We start from the raw sequence: 5,680 nt of genomic DNA, 5'->3' as shown, positions 1-5,680 counted from the left end.
GAATAAACATCTTATGATTATGATTAGGTACGTCTTCCCCCCTGGGATCCGATCCTGGTGGTGGCGTAGGCCTTAGTATATTGGAAGGAGTTGGGAGCCTATGGTGGAGAATGGGTGGAGGAGAGTCGAAGCTCAGCAGAAGAGTGGTGTCTTCCATGCAGAAGGTCTTTAAAAGTGATGCCCCGGAAGATGACTGGCCGAGGAGGAGTGCGGACCAACCGTTGATCGGAGCAGCCAGTGAGGATTGGACGAGACGGGGTGGTGAGTCTTACATGTTGAATTTTTGTTTAACCTCCATGATATTTAGGCTGTGTTTCTAAACAAATAATTGATGAATGCAGAATGCAGCCACAAAGAGGGGACAGCATCCTGTGTCCTATATGTGCCGGTCCCAAGCCCAGATAAATGCAAAGGGTTGTGTCAGGAAGCGCATACGGCCTAAAGCTTTTGCCACATCAACCATGTGAGTCAAGAACATGATCTTCATAACAGATCGGATTAAGACCAGGTTGACAAAGACCGCAATTGGTGCTGGTGATTGACAAAGTACTGGTGGAAATTGGGATCCTGTTGGTCAACAAAGACTAAGAGAAAGAAGAAGTGGATATGAATTAGATAAGGAGAAATTCTGTAGTGAGTTGGATGAAGTGATGCAGAAGTGCCCAGGAGGTGCTTCCAGATGACTGGACAGCTAAAGTTAATGCTATGAGGGAGAAAAGTAAGATAGTACTTGTTATGTATTCTGGAAGGAAAGTTGATAAGGAGACTTGGTGGTGGAATGAGGAAGTTCAGGAGTGTGTGAGGAGAAAGATCAGCTACTGAACAGAGTTATCAGGAGTACAGGGAGACTACGCATGAAGTGAAGATGGAGGTGGCTAAGGCCAAACAAAAGGCATATAATGACTTGCATCACAGGTTGGACAGTAAGAAGGGACAGAAGGATTTATACAGTAAGAATATAGTAAGGGAGGTATTAAAAAGGATGAACAGTTGAAAGACAGTTGGTCCTGATGATATACCTGTAGAGGTATGGAAGTGTCTAGGAAAGATAGCAGTAGAGTTTTTGTCTTAGCTGTTCAAAGAGTTCTTAGAGAGTGAGAAAATGCATAAGGAATGGAGGAGAAGTGCACCGGTACCAATTTCTAAGAACAAGGGAGATGTACTGAGCAACTACAGATGGACAACACTGATCAGTCATTTAATGAATGGAAAAGAGTAGTGGAAGGTAAACTGAGGTCGGATGTGAGCATCTGTGAGCAGCAGTGTTGTTCCATGTAAACAAAAAGTACTACAGATGTAATATTTGATTTGAGGATGCTAATAGAGAAGAACAGACAAGGTCAAAATGAGCTGCATTGTGTTTTTGTAGATCTAAACAAAGCATAAGACAGGGTCCTAAGAGAGGAGCTGTGGTATTGTAAGTCTGGAGTAGAAGAGAAGTATGTCAGAGTGGTGCAGTACATGTATGAGAGCTGTAAGACAGTGGTTAGGTGTGCTGTAGGTGTGACATAGAACTTCAAGATGGAAAAAGGACAGCATCATGGATTGGCTCTGAGCCCCTTTTTGTTTGCTGTGGTGATGGAGAGGTTGACAGATGAGGTTAGACAGAAAACTCCACTGACTGTGATATTTGCTGATGACTATGATTTGTGGTGAGAGCAGGGAACACGTGTAGGAAAAATCTAGAGAGATGGAGGTTTGCCTAAGCCCGAAGGTGTTTTGGACCAATTTCCACCCTTATTTAAATAAAATAAATTAAGTATAGCTCCACAGTAATAAAGTCTAAGTGCAGATTTTTGGTACCTTTGTAAAGGTAAGACAAACAATACAAATTTTCCAGTGGAACCACTATTACAACTGTTACTATGTCTGATTTATTTTTAAACAAAAAAAAAACACATTTTTTGAACTTCACCAACATTTTACACTAAATGAACATTGCAAAACCATGGAAATCCTTTTGAAATCATAGGACAAGCCTTGGGTCCTATTCATCAACATCTTGACTATAACTGCATCAAATGTGGACTTCATCAGTTGAAGCATATTTGTTCCACACAGGGTTTAGTGGGCAATGTGCCAAGTGGAGCTGCCAGTCTGGAACAATTTTACCAAATGTGCCAAAACCTTGCCAAATGTGTTTTTCATTTCATAAAAGGGAATCTGGTCAAATGAAGGTGCTTATTTTCATTCCAGAGTCCTTCTGCACGAGCCTTTAGTCATGACATTTACCCTGAGTATCATCAAAATGTACCATGCTGTAATGCATCAAATCAACATAATGAAAAGACATAAAAGTAAATTGTATCCCTTTGTCCCCAACTGGAGGAATTTTGGTGAAAAAAAAAATCCATGATAAACTTTGTAAACCATTGTGCAAAAAGAATATTCTATGCGATTGGCATGGCTGGTACAGCTGGAGGTTGTTCAGGCCACGTAGGAGGAGCTTAAAAAGGAGTGGATTCCCAAAGGCAGATGCCAGATAGTTCTCACTGTCATAGTGGTAATTAGCCTTCTGAACTTTGTTTCATTGTTGCTCTTTGATCCTTTGCTTTGCTCCTGTGTGTTCCCCTTCCAGGAAGAAGCATTTCTCCTGTCCAAAGTACTCTCTCTGGTTTCCAGTTCTCTGGCTCCTCGTTCTCAGGAAACCCTTGGTGGTTCCACCTCTGACTTCCTTCCAGAAAGTCTACTTACACCTCCTCTAGTTGCTCCCTCCGGGATCTGCTGCCCAGACCTCAACACAAACCCACCATCCCCCTCCAACAATCAACTGTTGCCTGTGCAGTTCCTCCTGGAACAAAGAAAAATAAAACATCATCAGAAACCACTCCACACACATTCAACCTGTCAACATCAACTCCTGTGCATATACCCATCTTCTCCCCCTGGATCCTCACCAACTCTGTCAACAGTAAGCCTCCACCCAAATCTCAAACTCATCACAAAATCCAAAAACATTTTCTTGTAATAGCCACTTACTTCTCCTTAGTGTTGTCCTGGAACCTGCTCCCAAGCCTGGAATAAACATTCACCTTTCTTGAGTCAATAAACCATTTTAACCATCTTCATTTGTGAGTAGTTGTTGCTTACACCACGGTCTCAATGAGACCACATTAAATGGCCATTGAGACCCTGTGGCGCAACTACAGGCCAACCTTTCCAAACAGGGCATTCTCCTCGGTCACCTTGATTCTCATCTCAGGACATTAATCAAACAACACAATTCTGTTGCCCCGTCTTTGGATACTTTAAACCAACAAATTCAACAATTATACCACGGGATTCCTGTACTAACTCCACCTTTTCTGACTCAGTCATCCCATCCATCCACACTCATCTGCAGTCTTGTTTCCGCATATGGAATCATAACAAGGCAGCCCTCCAGAGAACTCTTCAGAGGAAGATTGCCAGCAGGCTCTAATATACACTCCTGGTCAACTCTGGCTGTCAGCCAAGGATTTCCCAATAAAATCATTCACCCGCAAACTCTACCTCAGGTTTCTGGGACCATTCACCCTCGACTTTGTCATCACTCCATCCACAGTCAGGTTCAATCTCCCTTCTCAGCTTTGAGTTCACCCTGTCATTCAAGTTTCCCAAACTTAGTTGCCTCCAGCTCTTTGAGCCCTCTGGCCGAACCCCCTTCACCTGGCCAGGAAATCCTGCCTTCTTCCTGCAAACTGTGTGTGTAGGATTATCGACGCTCAATGTTGTGATAGGTGTAACACTCTAAACGGGAGGTGACGACAAATATTACCCTACACGGATTAATGTTTCAGCTGGGCCATGGGCCAGTAGGTTCACTGCTGAAGCAAGACAGAATCTTGTAGTAAGACTCAGATGCAATGATTTAAATTAACAAGAAATGCTGACTTTAGTGTTTGTTTGAGTGTTTAAAATGAACACACATACAAAAGAAATGTAAAAAAATAAAACTGTTTCATCAGACAAAATCAATTGAATGGATATTACAAGAAATTCAGAGGTAGGCATCAACTTAGCCAAATGTAAATCCCATTCCAGGTGCTTCCTTATAAACTGAATTAGTTTCATCTCAGATTCAAGTTATTTCAGTCAAGTTCAACAATTCACAGTAACCCAATACTGCACTTCACTTGAGATCACAAACAACACAACACTCAGCTATGAAGAATGTCCCACAATGCAACCATGGACTTACACTTCCAGGTAAAGGGATTATTGCAGGTAACGTAAAGTCCAATGTGGGAAAAGAAATATAGAATAATAATCTGAGTTCAATACTTCAATACTTCAGGGGCAAATGGGGAAATTAAAAAAACAAAACCTGAGAGACACAAGGTGGAAAAAGTAATTCAGGGCTGAATATGAGGGTGTCTGCAGAAACTGAGCCTACAACACCGAAGATTGTCACAGAACTGAACGTTGTCGACAGGTGTTTGGGTCTCCTTCTCTCTCTAGATCCAAGAGCGAAGGCTCACCGTCATGTTCTCTGCAAGGCCAAATCAGCAAAAAGGACTAGCAAAGTAACAGAAACAACAACGGGGAAATATAAACTGACCTTTTGACAGACAGCATCAGATAAATCCTATCAGTGCAGATTCTTTTAGAACTCTCAAATAAAATTACACACAGTGCAAGTAAAAAAAAAAATGGACTGTTTAGCTTAAGGTAATAAGCAACCACTTTGTTCACAAAAGCAAAAATATTGTTCTTCGTTTTGGTTACCCATAGTGGTATGTATAATATTCTCACCTCTTATAGTCACAAGTTTAGTGTATTTTGTAACAGTACATTCCTGTCCCCATAACACTATTTTTTTCTCTTTAAAGAGCATACATTACGACCTTGAATTCAGGAATGTTTCTTGTTAAATAAGGAGTGAAACAGTCAGGTCAAATGAAATGGGAAATGGAAAAACAAAAGAAAGTTGAAGTAAGTGTTGGGAGTTTCAAGCAAGATGGTACTATTATTTCTGCTGTGGTATCGTGGTGTGAATTTGCCAGAGACATTTGTCTGAAGTAATAGCTTTGTCAGTTATGTCATTGACTCACCATGGGAGACAGTCAAGGAGGGATTACATTTTTGGGTACTCTATCATTACAATTTGAGAACTGCTGACTTGAATATTATCTCCCAATAGGAAAGAATGCTTCCAAACCCACCCACCGAGTTAACTGTGAATATTTCTCAAAAAAAGGATGAGACATAAACGAAAACAAACAATTAGTCGGTGCACACATGCACAAGAGGTTTTCATAAACACACCAGCAAACAGACACAAAATATATTACAATACAAATTTTTGAAACTTTTAAAGTACTTGTTTTTTTACTGTCTTTCCTTTAGATTGTCTTTGATAATTTATCTACTGTTGAGCTTGTCACAGAGTGACATTTTTGGACTTTGTTTGTGGCTTTGTGTTTGTTTACCTTCTGCTTAGATGTTTCTATTTTGGTTTTTGTATCATGTTTTCTTTCTCCATCTTCCGCCTCCTAGTGTTTACTTCTTAAGTTCTTTTATAGTTGTTTTCTTATTACTTTGTATGGTTTATTATTATTATTATTGTAATTATTATAGTTCTTGGTCTTCCCTGGATTCTCTAGTTTTATTTCTCTTTAGTATCTTTGTATTTAATTGTGTTTTATTATTTGTTCCTTTGCACTCTTCTTGTTTACTAGTTTATTTTCTGTTTCCTTTC

General features: G+C 40.2%; 1 long non-coding RNA gene across 1 annotated transcript; it reads left to right on the top strand.

The window, feature by feature from the left end:
- Window positions 1–200: 200 nt before the first annotated feature.
- LOC124867397 lies at window positions 201–5,450 on the top strand. Its single transcript, XR_007038039.1, has 3 exons — window positions 201–261; window positions 342–463; window positions 2,579–5,450. It is a non-coding gene; the product is annotated as an uncharacterized LOC124867397 (long non-coding RNA).
- Window positions 5,451–5,680: the final 230 nt, after the last annotated feature.

Source organism: Girardinichthys multiradiatus, chromosome 4 (genome assembly GCF_021462225.1).
Source record: "Girardinichthys multiradiatus isolate DD_20200921_A chromosome 4, DD_fGirMul_XY1, whole genome shotgun sequence".
Lineage (NCBI taxonomy): Eukaryota > Metazoa > Chordata > Actinopteri > Cyprinodontiformes > Goodeidae > Girardinichthys > Girardinichthys multiradiatus.
Note: the sequence above shows the minus strand (reverse complement) of the source record. Positions and strands in the feature narration are given on the sequence as shown.